The sequence below is a fragment of the Megachile rotundata genome, chromosome 7 (genome assembly GCF_050947335.1).
Source record: "Megachile rotundata isolate GNS110a chromosome 7, iyMegRotu1, whole genome shotgun sequence".
Classification (NCBI taxonomy): Eukaryota; Metazoa; Arthropoda; class Insecta; order Hymenoptera; family Megachilidae; genus Megachile; species Megachile rotundata.
In genome coordinates this window covers 10,018,196-10,034,362 of record NC_134989.1, presented here as the reverse complement: position 1 = coordinate 10,034,362, position 16,167 = coordinate 10,018,196, and the positions used below count along the sequence as shown (strand labels likewise).

General features: G+C 37.8%; 1 protein-coding gene and 2 non-coding genes across 3 annotated transcripts in view; 1 reads left to right on the top strand and 2 right to left on the bottom strand.

The window, feature by feature from the left end:
* The window catches only part of alpha-Man-Ia (alpha-Mannosidase class I a), a 627,691-nt gene that overhangs the window by 424,409 nt on the left and 187,115 nt on the right, over positions 1–16,167 (bottom strand). The window lies entirely within an intron of this gene.
* On the top strand, positions 4,977–5,049 carry TRNAR-ACG (transfer RNA arginine (anticodon ACG)). The gene has a single exon. It is a non-coding gene; the product is annotated as a tRNA-Arg (tRNA).
* On the bottom strand, positions 5,443–5,516 carry TRNAI-AAU (transfer RNA isoleucine (anticodon AAU)). The gene has a single exon. It is a non-coding gene; the product is annotated as a tRNA-Ile (tRNA).

The window sequence follows — 16,167 nt, the reverse complement described above, 5'->3', positions numbered from 1 at the left end:
GCGGTGTCGTGGGATCGTTTGAAAGGTCAACCAGTCGGTTCCATCGGTGCCATCGGCTCTTACTGGAAGCCAACCGGTCGCAAATTGCACCTCGAAAATGTACGATCCTGGTCGGTACGTATACACTCGGCCGACAACCGAAGCCACGCTCTCGCGACAACAAATAAGGAATGAAAAATACAACCCTTGGCGCCCGTACAATGCTGATATTTATAAATGCACTCTGAATCCTTCCATCCTCGATAACCTATCCTTCCCTTCCCCATCGTCTCTTCACCTTATTTTTCGCTCCGTTCTTCTTCCTCTTTTTTCTCCTCGTTTTCGTTCCTCCCTTGGCAGTTTCGCCCCTCTTTTTTTTTATTTATTTCCCGTTGCTCCCGCAGCTTCGATCGTCTCTGACAAATTCCCAGACGGAAGGCACACGCCTAAAGGACCGACTTCATAAATTCTCGGTCGTGGTAAACCACCGAACGGACCTCCTTCGTGGATTTATTCGAGCCTCTCTGCGGGACCGAGGTCGACAGAATCCTTCGAACCGCGATGCGTTCTTCCAGAGATGAGCACACGCCTTTTTACGACCTGTAAAATCGAACGCTTCGTTCTTCTCAACGCTATTGTATCCATGCTTATGGCGCTTCATGAAGAGGAGACATCCCGAATTAAAAGCCACATTATTTCTGGATTTGACTTCTTATTTTTTCTGCTCACAAATTTGCAGTTTGACATGTACTTAAAAAATTATATTCTCAAACTGACATTCTTAAGTCGTCATATTCTCAAATTGACACATTTTTACGTTATCATATTCTCAAATTAAAGTATTCTCAAATTGGAATATTCTCAAATTGCTAAAACCTGGACCTCAAATTTTTGTCAATCTTTCAAATTTTCCAAACTTCAATTCTCGAGTTTGCTGAACTTTCAAGTCCTTAAATGACTACAAATTCGAGTCCCAACATTCCCAAATGTCTGAATTGTGAAATTTTCAAGTTCATAATCATGGAGTACAATTCTCAGCGCCATTATTACAATTGACCCCATAAAGCTATAACGTGCACCTGACTATTAAGTCAGTCAATAACGCGCACGATCAATCTTCGTGCACGATATGTACCCGAAAAAGAGACGATAGACAGTGGACTCGATTTAATTCGTCCTTGTTGGTCCAATTAGAGTAGCCGTAAAAAGAACGAGCGATGGTGGAAATCAAGGCGACCCGAGGTCAGAGTATCGATTTCGATGCACGCGCGCCGCCAACTCGTAATCCCATTAAACTTTTACGATTTAAGTTTTCGCGAACGTTGGACCGGAGGAGCTCTCCAGGAACATCCCGATACGTCGATGTTGGGTTGAATAAAAAGAAGCCGTGTCCGTCGGTGGTTGGACATCGGTGAACGATGAAGCTACCGTCACGTGTTGGACGTTATTCATGTTATGGATTTTAATCCTTACACGGTGGACTCGAAACTTTTCGCAATATGACGTTCAGGGGAGTTTAATTTTAAATTCGTTCGGGTTCTTTTAAATTTTCTGTCGTTTATGTCGATATTATATTTTTTATATAAATTCTCCCATTCTTTTTATATTTTAAAGGTGAAATTCTGTTTGGTTCATGTAGTAAGAGTAGAAATTATTGTTTTAATTGGTATATTAATATTTCTATATAAAGTAGATGAAATTCTCTTTGGTTCATGTGGTATGAGAAGAAATTATTGTTTTAATTTGTAGATTAATATTTCTATATAAAGTAGATTAAATTCTCTTTGGTTCATGTGGTATGAGTAGAAATTATTGTTTTAATTTGTATATTAATATTAATCATATAATAATTTTAGTGATGGTATATACAATACTATATAATGGTTTTAATAATGTACGTATGTATTTTAATTATATTTTCATATTTCATATTTGAGTTAATAATTGTAACAATAATTGAGTTTAATAAACTTTTTAAAAATAAATAATTTGGTAGTTTTAGAATGAATAATTAGGGCTTGTAAACTTTGAGAAAAATATTATTTTTAATCTTGAAAATTTTAATTGTAATAATTTGACAAAACAGTCTATGTCCTTCGACCACCATTAAGCTTGCACAGACAAATAAGAACAATATAAAAAATTTTTAATAACATTATCATTATACTATAGCAACACCAATCCTGCTATAAGGTATCAACCTTGCAAAGTACCAATCCTATAATTCTCCATTTAAAACCTGAAAAATGGCGGCCATCACAACACTTAAAATGTCTGACCATACTGGCTCACTTCTACTGAACTAACCTGAAAACCTACACGTTCGAAAACTAACTTAATAATGAGTAACCCTGTACAATTGATAACTCGGAAGAAACAGCAACAGCATACATCCGAGAAAAAAGAAACTTTTCTTCATCATTTTTATTCCGAACAAAAAGAAGAACATCAGCTGCACTCAGCAAACGGACTCGCGATTTTTTCGCCGAACTTCGACTTTAATTTCAGCCCGAAAGACTTTGGATGGAAAGTTTCGAGTACTCGAAACCCAGCGAAAAAGTACGAGAGTAAGGAAAGCGCGGAGAGGGGGTTTAAAGTGAGAAAGTGGAGGGGGTTGAAGTTTCGTTTGAACGTTCTCTCGGTTCGAGGCCGGAAGTTATTTGAGAGCCGTCCGAGACTTCTTCATTATTGCGCTTTTAATGAACCTTAAAATATTCCGAGCCGTCCGATCGTCCATGGTCGCTGCGTGTCGGGGGAAGCTAAGAAAAAGGGCGGGAAAGGGGAAAAGCGTGGCTCGTTTCGACGACAACTTTTAAGCGTAATATTCGCACCGGCAGGTCTTGGGAATTCTGAGGCTCGTAAATACCCAATTACTCGTTTCGCTGTTCGAGAGGTTCTAGTTAATTGAGTAACTTGTAGAAAGGGGGGTCAGGGGCTGCGTTAACGCCGACTAACTTTTCCAGCGATATTTACTATCGATAATCCCTCGAGTATTAATCATTTTCACGGTGCTTCTCTCCTTGCGGAAACTTCGCCTGAGAATAACGTAGTGGAAATAATGTTTCGTTGTGAGGGTGCATTTATACAGAAATTAGGTGTTAATTGCTGTTGTTGGACGGGTGCTTATCTGACGTAGGATGGATCTTTATTTTTATTAATTCAATTCGACTGTCTAGATGGTCTAGCGAAATGATTATTAATTTAGGGGATGAGTTACTTGTTTGGATAGTGAAGGGGATGTTTAACCTCAGTAAGGTGAACAAACTTTATTTTGTGTATTGAATATATTGAATAAATTGAAAATATTAAATATATTGAATATATTAAATATATTGAATATGTTGAATATATTGAACGTATTGAATAAATTGAATATACTGATTATATTGAAAATATTTAATAATTTTAAAATTTACTTCTATAGTAGTTTAAAATTGTATGTACAAGTGCTTTAATTTTGTTATAGGAACTATTATGCAAAATATGAATGCATGTACACTAACCTATTTGCTTATTAAAATAGCAAAAACAGTAGGAAAGCAAAATAATAGTACATCAAAATAGTAGAATAATACAATAGCAAAACAGTAAACTAGTAAAACAGTGAAATGATGGAACAATGCAAGGATCACAAAATAATAGAATAGTAAAATAGTGAAATAGTAAATTAGTAAATTAGTAAATTAGTAAATTAGTAAAATAGTAAAGTAGTAAAATAGTAAAATAGTAAAATAGTAAAATAGTAAAATAGTAAAATAGTAAAATAGTAAAATAGTAAAATAGTAAAATATCAAAATACTAAAATACCAAAATACCAAAATACTAAAATACTAAAATACCAAAATACTAAAATACCAAAATACTAAAATACCAAAATACTAAAATATCAAAATACCAAAATATCAAAATACCAAAATATCAAAATACCAAAACACCAAAATATCAAAACACTAAAATACCAAAACACCAAAATACCAAAACACTAAAATACGTAAATACGAAAATACTAAAATACCAAAATACCAAAATACCAAAATACCAAAATACCAAAATACCAAAACACCAAAACACCAAAATACTAAAATACCAAAACAGTACATCAATAAAACAATAATTTTATAAAAACAAAAAAAATTAACAATACTCTTTTATCCCAATGAAATGACACAACAAGAAAAGTATAAAGTTCTCATCAAGAGTTGAAGTGCAAATAATCGAAGAACAATTTAATTCGTATTCCACTGTATCGAGCCAGACGGCCCGATTAAAATATCGTTTCGAGAAATAAAAAAAATAAGCGTTGTACAATTCCGCTGCAAATTCCTCGGGTCAACCAGGGCCAATCGTCTCTATTTCTCCATTATTCGCAACCGGCAATGAAAGCAACTGGCTGAACGAAGAAATTAAACGCAAACATCGAGCGAACTTTCGAAATTGGTACGTTCCTATTCATCCCAGATTGCTATTCGAATTTTTCATCGTGCAGCAAAGAAATGAATAGTGACAAATGAACGAAATAATAACGACAGTATCATGGAACATCGTTCATAAACGAGATGCATTCAGAATTATCAAACTTTATCTCGCCATGAATTTTTTTATAAAGGTGTTTACTCTGTTATGTTTGTATAGTATTTTATCTAATCATATCTGAACTGGTCAGTTTAATATAGCAATCACTTGTATTAACTCGTTTTTCGTTATCGCGAAAGATTAAATATGATTCAATAATTAAAAAAATGAAAATAAGTGTACTTATTGATAGCAATATTAGACTTGTAGAATAACATTAAAAAATTGCGATATTGTATCTTTACATACTTAACAATTTATGTCGTTAATATTTTGCCGGTTCTATAGTTTGTGTAGTCAAGTGCAAGTGTAATTTACACTTGAGAAGCTGTTAATTGATGATCAGTGTGATAAGTAATATATTAATCATGATTTTGTATGTTGCGAATTCAGCAGTTTCTAAAATAGTTAGAGGGAGACCAACAGGTCCTGTGGCGCAACGGATAACGCGTCTGACTACGGATCAGAAGATTCCAGGTTCGAATCCTGGCAGGATCGAATATTTTTTTCTACTTTTCAATCACTTTTTTGTAAATACGATAAATTATTAAACTACTGCCATTTTCTTTTCTTCTAGAAACCATATACAACTTCTACTTTACTTGCAATTAATTGATAAATAAAATAAACTGATAAATCAAAAGAGTTACTTTTTTTCAATTAATTTTATACTCCGTTAAAAATTATTTCGTATTACAAAATGAACGTATATTTCTTCAAACGACGTATAAACTGTATTAAAGTCTTTTGTGATAGTCGCGTTCGGATTTCGACAGAGTTTGTTACTGAATTTTTCGATAAAAGCACACAAAAAAGAGATTTATAATTGAAGAATGAATTACAATATATCTTGTGAATATATAAAAAAATATTGGGGAGAAAAAAAAGAAATGGCCCATGGGGGGATCGAACCCACGACCTTCGCGTTATTAGCACGACGCTCTAACCAACTGAGCTAATGGGCCGTTGAAAGCGAAGTGCAATTTTTAGTATAAAACGTCCACGTACTTGAACATTATGTTATTGTATAAACAATTTAAATTAATTTTTGTATTTACCTCAAAAATAGAAGGCCTTTGATTATCTTGCTGTTGCTGTTGTAATATTTACATCTTCATTGAGATTTTCAACAACTTTTTTACTATATTTTACTGCAATATAAAACAATATCTCACTACACTAATATTTTAATTTAATGTTAAGCAATATCTCAGTACACTAATATTTTAATATAACATCACACAGTATCTCAGTACACCCATATTCTAATGCAACATTTTTAGAATCTGTTACAAATGACTATAAAAATAATACTGTCTTTATATTACTACTTTTTAAGACTATCTCAAGGTTCGAAACGACGTCTGCACTCTGCGAAAACTGAACGAAAAGTGAAAAAGGTTCGAGCGTTTAGTGAAAATCTGGCGCCCAGACCCAACGTGTTTATTATACTGCCCCATAATACTAAAGAGTCAAGAGGCTCTTGGCTACATGGTGTCCTAGCCTGCATTCAATTACCTAAATTTTCCTGAATGCAATTCATTTTTGCATCTACAGCTAATGCATTAGTTCTAAAATAATCCAACAGTATCATATGAAACACTAAACTATAAGTTACATATGAAAATGTCAAGTGAAAATGTTCATATGTTGAAACATATACTGCTAGATAAAACTAAGCTCAAAAAGTGATTACACACAAAAATAAAATTATTCAAAATATTGTCCTTTGAAAAGTAGTGCAAGGTTATCACAATCAGCAAAGTATGTATTCCTCTGTAAGTACCGCATTGTAAATATTTTTGCAAATATCTCCAAACTTAAATTCGAGCAGTCCTACACAAAATTACAAGTTGTATATAAATTCCAGAGATCATATATCAAGATCATTGTGATCGATATTCTTCTATAATTACCTCCATATATTTTCTTCAGCAAAAAGGCTGAGCAAACACTTGGTCAGTATCGTATCACGAAGAATCAACAACGTGAAGATTGTGCGAGAAGGTCCGTAATTTCTGAAGGGACCTCGCGCGTGAAACTTTCCTTCTGGAAGAAACGACAGGTAAGCGAAAAGCTCGGTTAGGTGCAAGCCGTAGATCAGAATTTTATGGCCGATCTCTGACTCGGTGGCTCGCGAGGCCCCGAAGGCGGTCTTGGCCACGTCGAAAAACATACATTCGGCCAGAACGGGTCGTGTCGCTGCCATAAATCTTTGGCTTTATGTTACGATCATGAAAATACACCGCGAGAAGCCTGGCGACACGCCAGAGGATGGACCAGAGGTCCACGTTTTCGTCTCGAGATCGATTTACTTAATCTTTCGTGTCTTCGACAGTCCGCCATTAATATAGCAAACGGTGATGCGGTTCGTGAGAGAGATTATTTAACTGGATTTAACTCGAATTACCACGCGTGGAATTACTACGCATGGAATTACTACGCATCGAATTACCACGCGTGGAATTACTACGCGTGGAATTATCACGCGTCGAATTACCACGCATAGAATTACCACGCGTGAAACTACTACACATCGAATTACCACGCGTTGAATTACCACGCGTCGAATTACCACGCGTCGAATTACTACGCGTGGAATTATCACGCGTCGAATTACCACGCATAGAATTACCACGCGTGAAACTACTACACATCGAATTACCACGCGTTGAATTACCACGCGTCGAATTACCACGCGTCGAATTACTACGCGTGGAATTACTACGCGTCGAATTACCACGCGACTAGTTACTACGCATGGAATTACTACGGGTAGAATTACTACGCGTAGAATTACCACGCGTCGAATTACCACGCGTGAAATTACTACGCATCGAATTACCACGCGTTGAATTACCACGCGTTGAATTACCACGCGTCGAATTACCACGCGTTGAATTACTACGCGTGGAATTACTACGCATCGAATTACCACGCGTGGAATTACTACGCGTGGAATTATCACGCGTCGAATTACCACGCATGAAATTACTACGCATCGAATTACCACGCGTTGAATTACCACGCGTCGAATTACCACGCGTTGAATTACTACGCGTGGAATTACTACGCATCGAATTACCACGCGTGGAATTACTACGCGTGGAATTATCACGCGTCGAATTACCACGCATGAAATTACTACGCATCGAATTACCACGCGTTGAATTACCACGCGTCGAATTACCACGCGTCGAATTACTACGCGTGGAATTACTACGGGTAGAATTACCACGCGTGGAATTACTACGCTTGCAATTACTACGCATCGAATTACCACGCGACGAGTTACCACGCATGGAATTACTACACGTAGAATTACCACGCGTAGAATTATCACGCGCTGAATTACCACGCATCGAGTTACTGATTCGTGTTTTTCCCTAATAAGATACTTCCTCTAAAATAGGAAGTATAAATGCTGAATTAAATCTGAAGCTTGTGAGACAGAATGGTGGAATTGTGAATTACAAGTTCAAGATAGATGCGTTAATCAGATGTGAAGAATAATATATTTTTAACAAATAAATTCAATAAATGTTTGAATAAATTTCAACCATGTCTAAGTCTTGAAATCAAGGTACTAAGTTGAATAGCAACTATTGTGATCAGCACTGTATTGATATCCATATATTTATGATAGAATGATACGATGACTGGTATCTTTCAACAAGTCATCACATGGGAAAGCAAGCAAAAGGCACCACAGAGAGACACTCATCCAACACATTAAATTAGAAACATTTATCGACGACCTTTCGCAGTTTTATCAGGGAGGAGACGTTTATCTGGAAGAACTCGTCTCCCCCTCGCCATTATTCGTCCGTTGGCTCTCTAACGAGCCAGATGATCCTCTCTTTCTTTCGTACTCGAAAAATCCTTCGTGACGAGCTAAAGAGGAAGAAAAAATGAAGAAAGAGAGAGAGGCAGTATCTCTCGTCGCGTTGAAACAAGAAAAGGTAGAAAGATCTCGCGAGAAGGCACTTTAGAGGCCGAAGCCTGATATTAGCATATAAACTAGAAAATGTTTTATCGCGCCTCAGTGATAGCCTCCTCAGGTCGATGTTTCGGCACGTTGCGAAATATTTATTGGCTCTTAACGATCATTAAGGTAGTTGGAGAACAAATGGACAGTCGTTCAACGAACGATTCCTTTCGATAGCGTCTCGAAATTTCGTACGACATTTTTTTCTTTCGATAATCAACGTCGGGAGAACATGGCAGGCTGTGTGCGTGTTGTTCTACGGACACGTCGTGCGGCCTTCGTTTGACAAAACGAATCGGGTTGATAAGTAAAACGCGGACTCGATCGTAATTACGCTTCGAGCTTCTGGGAACACGGGACAAGAGGATCGGTTACTTTTATTTCCATTGACGTTCTTCCTGACGTATATCCTCCGCGATGTGACAAACTGTCGCTCGAATTCGATGAAGATTGAAAACGATACGGCGATATAATTACGGGGCTTTCGTTTCCGTCGAGATTGGTTAATGCCACTTTTTTCGATCTCTGATATGGTAATCGGTTCTGGAATCGACATCACTTGAAAATTTAGTTATTTGATAACTTAAATATGAAAATATTCAGAAATGTGATATTTTACATTTCGAAAATTAATACATTGACTGCCACACTGAAGCAATTGAAAATAGCATCCAGTGTTTTTATTTTTAATAAATCTTGTCAAATATTTTCACAATACCTTGTTATAATTATTTTCCACAGATCCATCTAACAATACGAGTATTTTCGATTAGGAAAGTGAACGAATGTTTAATAATATACATGTTGTTAGATCAGTATACAAACTTAAGTTATCATATATGGATGCCATGGCTGTCAACGTGTTAGGTCAATCAGTATTATATTTTCAAATATGTTAACTGAAATCAGCTAAAGAAGTTCTTAGTATATAATATCATACGTTGACGAAACGTGGTAAGATTTTTATCGCAGTTCGATCAGATCGCGTTTTATCCGGTCGTAGTAAACTCGAACCGACAACGTGAAATTATAAACTAAAACGAGGGTGGCAGAATCATAATTCACGAAGGAGCGGCGCGTCGTGCAAAGAGCATCGCACGGTAAAGAAAAAAAGAAGTAGTTCTTTTGTGAGAAACGCGTATATCTGTTCGCATAAATCTGTCGCTTAAGTGGGAGTCTCTTATTTCAGTGTACACCGTTCGTACACCGGCGTGCTCGTGTCACGACTACGCGAATAAACTTTAAGCTGCTCCAGAGGGAATTATTTCGCGTATCCGTTGCCCGAGGGACGTTTAATCCGCGTATCGTCATTCGCGATAATTGAAGATTTGTATCTGCCACGAGCACGTATCTCTCTCTCTCCTGTTTCTTTTTGGCACGGAATAACAAATGAAAGAGGAAGTTCGGTGACTTCGTAGCGCGAAAGAAAGCTAATCTCTTTCGGTGCAATTGAATTACGCGAAATTTAATTTCGCCGGAGGGTATTGGAAAATTGAACTTTACCCGACTGAAATTGAATTAATTTGTTTAATTGGTCGCGCGGCCAATTATAGAATGCTCGAAAGTGTTTCGGAGTAGATAAGACTCCGCCAAGCGTACGATATTCAAATTTGCTTATTTCAATATCTCCCTCGACGTCTCACTTTGTAATTCTGAAATATCGAATTTGTTAGTTGGCGAAAAGCCAAGATCACAAATTAATGAGGGTTAAAATTTTATTTATGGTATATGGAACTTTGTGTCTATTTTGTTTTTTGCAGCTTTTAATAAATAAATCTCAGTTGATGTCAAGTACCATACTTCTCGATGAAAGTTAAACTTTTTCCAAAATATAATTTGTGTTATTTATTATTTAACGTAGTGCCAAAATATTTTAAAAATATCATATGTGTAATGTTATACAAAATTTAAAAAATTTGTTAATTGAAAAAATAATTCGACTGATTTTTTTGTAGTACTTTTTTATATTATATAGAAACAATAATGTTATGAGGCTTGACAAAAAGGTATTATTTAGATATTTCATTAAAACAGTAAAATAGTAACATACGGGGTGTCTCACAACTAGTGTAGGTCCCTGAAATGGGAAGTAGCTGACTTGATTTTGAATAAGATTTCCATTTGCAAAAATGGGATTTGAAGCTTCGTTTTTGAATTATTAAGGAAAGACGCGGACCAATCAGTAATCCTTGCGCTGGGATTGGTGAATTACCACGGGTGGAATTACTACGTATGGAATTACCACGCGTTGAATTACCACGCGACGAGTTACCACGCGTGGAATTACTACGCGTCGAATTACCACGTATCGAATTACCACATATCGAATTTCCACGCATCGAATTACCATGTATCAAATTACCACGTATCGAATTACCACGCGTCGAATTACCACGCGTCGAATTACCATGCGTCGAATTACCACGCGACGAATTACCATGCGTCGAATTACCACGCGTTGAATTACCATGCGTGAAGTCACCACGCACTGAATTACCACGCGTGGAATTACTACGGGTAGAATTACCACGCGTGGAATTACTACGCATAGAATTACCACGCACCGAATTACCACGCGTCGAATTACCACGCACTGAATTATCACGCGTGGAATTACTACGGGTAGAATTATCACGCGTAGAATTACTACGCGTCGAATTACCACGCACTGAATTATCACGCGTGGAATTACTACGTGTCGAATTACCACGTATTGAATTACCACGTATCAAATTACCACGCGTCCAATTACCACGTATCGAATTACCACGCGTCGAATTACCACGCGTCGAATTACCATGCGTCGAATTACCACGCGTTGAATTACCACGCGTGGAATTACTACGGGTAGAATTACCACGCGTGGAATTACTACGGGTAGAATTACCACGCGTGGAATTACTACGCGTCGAATTACCACGCGCCGAATTACCACGCGTCGAATTACCACGCACTGAATTATCACGCGTGGAATTACTACGGGTAGAATTACCACGCGTAGAATTACTACGCGTCGAATTACCACGCACTGAATTATCACGCGTGGAATTACTACGCGTCGAATTACCACGTACTGAATTACCACGCGTGGAATTACCACGCGTCGAATTACCGCGCGCTGAATTACCATATATCAAATTACCTCGCGTCGAATTACCACGCACCGAATTACCACGCGTGGAATTATCACGCGCTGAATTACCACGCACCGAATTACCACGCATCGACTTATTGATCCGTGTTTTTCCCTAATAATTCAAAAACGAAGCTTCGAACCCTATTTTCGCAAAGGGAAATTTTATTCAGAATCACGTCAGCTACCCTCCATTTCAGGGACCTACACTAGTCATGAGACATCTTGTAATATTACAACAAAAATAAATGTCCACATTTCAGAAATTAAAAAAATCCTAAATTTTCAAATTTCCAAGCTGAACCGACAAACTCCCAAATTAAAAAATCCGGAATTTCTAAATCTATCTCTAAACCATCAAATTCCTAAATTTCAAAAGTTTGAAATTTCCATAAAAAAATATTACCCGTTCTCCATATTCTCACTAACAAACACAAGTGCAGTACTTCAAATTAAACGAACCAACGCACTACAATCGCTGCAGTCCAATTAAATTAGAGTATCCATTTGCATCGTTAACGCAGACGGTTAGAATCTCTAAAACAATGATATAATACGGCAGTTGGAGAACAACGACTTGAAATGTTTGTCGGAAATTTCCAACACCGATGTACAAATATGATTTCAAACCAGCATTTACAATTCGCTCAAATTCCATTATTGCGAATTCCGTTAATCCACCGCGTGTAATAATTTCTTTACCTTGCCAGTAACGAGCTAGCGGTACCTCCTTTATCCTGTTGTTTTCGTTATGTTCCTCTGTTTCTTTTAATTTCTAATAATTAAACGGACACGGTTACCAATTCAATTACCGTTATTTTCTTATCGGGTTGAATCTCCTCGCGGAAAAATCGGAGGGGTTGAAAAAATGTACTGAAATTCTAAAATTCTAAAAGCTGGAAAATCTGAAAATTCTGAAGTTTTGCAGTGTAATCCAAAGTGGCACTCGACCCTGTATTAAATTCTATACACTATATTTTCAACGTATAAAAATTCCTATGCACTTAAACACTTCAACCCTGTTCCAGCAAGAGCTAACCCCCTGAACTATTTATTTGTGCGTCACTCGGAACTAAACGTAACTGCAATATTAAAATAGACAAAGAAAGTTGAAATACCATGTCAATCTAATATTAAGCAATCGTTGTAAGCTATAATTAAACTTGAACTCCAAAGCGCATTAAAATTTCGAGTAAAATTGATCATAACTGAAGTAGAAGTGCGTCATTCGTGAGGGTGTAAGGCGCGAACGGCGAACACGAACCTGTCAGTTTCTTCAGCAGGAATTTTCAGGGAAAGTGGCACGAAACGCTAGGAACCTCGCTGCCATTCGTATTCAGCTGCAAACGGCAAGTTTGTAAATTTTCTAGGAAACGACAGCTGCTTAAGCCCCGGGACCCTTGGTCGTTGCGTAAACGGCTGGCGGTAAACAGCGAATTCGCGAAGTCTAGCAGCCGGTATTCCATAAAATTATTATAACGAAGGGGTTCACGAGGTGCGAGCGTGCCTTCAGGATCGTTTAGGAACTACTTCGTTTTCATGGGCTGATAGCGAGCCCGGAATCTGAAGTTTCGCCCCCGCTGCGCCCCGGCATCGTTCCGCGGAACGGAATGGGTTAGGTTAGTCTTTACAGGATTACGTGTTCGTGATAATGGAACGGCTGAAACTACTTCAACGCTTTGGTACAATATCAAAACATGCGTATAATAACCGGCAACGTTATACGTTCGAACGTTTCCTTACTTCGTGCTTAACTCGTTATGGATGCTTTCATAAGCGAACTCTTTATTGAGGGTCTTGGAATGATGAGTGCACTTGTAATTTAAGTATATGCTTCTTGTGGTGGAATTTTCAATTTAGATTTAATTGGAATTTGGGCAGCTCAGGATGTAAAGTAAGGTATGATGTTTTAAGTTTGATGTGGATATTAAATACTGAGGTATGACGTATTTGATGAACGAATATAGGTGAAGGGTTAATAACTCTTTTTGCTCCAATTGAGATGTGAGAGTGAGATGTGATTTTTTACTGCGAATTTTGGGTTTTGAAATGACTCATAATTGTACAGTTGCAAAATTTCAAAATTCAATCATTCCAAAATTTCCAAAATTTCCAAACTTTCCATAATTTCAAAATTTCAAAATTCCACAATTACCAAAATTCCATAATTCTAAAATTCGGAGGTTCCAAATTACAAAATTCCAAAGTTCTAAAATTCAAAAATTCTAAAATTTCCAAAATTTCCAAAATTTCCAAAATTCCAAAATATAATAACTTCCAAAACTAAAAAAATTTGAGTCCTAAAACAGTGAACATCCGACTAACCTTCATGACGCATGTGGTGCGTCACAGCGTATATCACGACAGAGCGTACTCAAAAAAGAATTCCCCGTAACTCGGTTAACAAAGTTGGACGGTGGCTCGTCGAAGCTCGATTAAATCGGGAATCGAGTCGAAATCGAGGCGAGACGGATCGAGAGACGAGCGTAATTGGCCCTCCTCGCTCCCTTGTGCCGTCGATCGTTGGCTACCGGCCCTTCACGTGGCCCGGCGAGTCGTTAATCTTTCCCCAGATATACTTGATCATTGCACGCCTCACTACGTCTTCGTTTACGTCGAAAGGGATCGAGTGCCGACAATTTCCCGTTTCCACTCTGCCATTTCTGCGTTCCGCGCCCCCTTAAGGGGCAAAGAATGCCCGACACGGTTCTCGAGGACCGTGAAACGAACGACACAGAAAGAAGATGCTCGCAGGCTTCTTCTTTTACCCTGAAACTTCTCTTTTAACTGCTGGATGGGAAAAGAGAAGGTTGCAGTCAGATTTCAGGGACGGTTTCATGCATTTGTTAGACTTATTACCACGCATCGAATTACCACGCGTCGAATTACTATGCGTCGAATTACCACGCGTTGAATTGCCATTCGCTGAAATACCATGCGTGAAGTTACCACGCACTGAATTACCACGCGTGGCATTACTGCGCGTCGAATTACCGCGCGCCGAATTACCACGCGTGGAATTACCACGCGTCGAATTGCCGCGCGCCGAATTATCACATATCGAATTACCACGCGTCGAATTACCACGCGTCGAATTACCGCGCGCCGAATTACCACGCGTCCAATTACAACGCGTCGAATTACCGCGCGCCGAATTACCACGCGTCGAATTACCACGCGTGGGATTATTACGCGTGGAATTACTACGCGTCGAATTACCGCGCGTGGGATTACTACGCGTGGAATTACTACGCGTCCAATTACCACGCGTCGAATTATCACGCATTGAATTACCACGCGTCGAATTACCGCGCGTGGGATTACTACGCGTGGAATTACTACGCGCCGAACTACCACGCGTGGAATTACTACGCGTCGAATTACCACGTATCGAATTACCACGCATCGAATTACCACGCGTCGAATTACCACGCGCGGAATTACTACGCGTCGAATTACCACGCGTCGAATTACCACGCATCGAATTATTACGCGTCGAATTACCACGCCTTGAATTACCACGCATCGAATTACCACGCGTGGAATTACTACGCGTCAAATTACCACGCATCGAATTACCACGCGTCGAATTACCACGCGTCGAATTACTACGCGTGGTAATTTATCAGACTTTTCGCTTTAGTTAGCGATGGTTGAATGGGTCATTCGAGGTCGAAGTGTTGCAGTCATATAAATATAGCGTGGTTGTGAACCTCATTGGATGTGTCAAGTTTTAATGTAGTTTAAATATTAAAAGGTTTTCGTGCACATATCTCAAGGAATGTTTTTTCCTGAGTTATTAAGAATTGATGAATTTGTGAATTTTTGAGGGTTGATGTATAGTAGCTGTACAAAAATAGTGTGGTTGTAAATTTCATAAAATGTATCAATAATTAAAATCAACTGACATACTAAAAAATTCATGTATACTTATAAAAAAAATTTTTATAAACAATAATAATTAAGCTTAAAATATCCTTAATATTCATACTCTTATTAAGTTCTCAATGTTCCCTTTATTTAATAAATCTGAATGTCACAAAGTTGCACCACAAAATCACATATCGTATAATTTACAACTTACATTGTATATAATTTTCCAAATACAATAAAACATTAAGAGTGTCATAAATTTTGAAACTGTCACGAGTGATTATACGTTACCGTAAATTAACACAGGACATTGATAAAAGGTGTAATTTATTTTTGAATAAATATCGAATACGAAGGTGGAGGCATTAAACCCAGCTTGTTGCATTTCCGCCCTTGTACCGCCCAGTTTTCATGCAATTTGCATAATGGATGTCTTTAATGCGACTGAACTAGCGTTTCCGCAGTAAATGGAGCTTGATACTGAAATTTCCTCCATGATACGATTTGCCTTTGATAAAATGTTTCTTCTTCTATCGTGGATTCGATTGATTTTCCCTTTCTGCGTGATAGTATGTAGCTTTCAACCCTTAAATGGCCTTTAAATAATTTGCTCAAGTGTTGT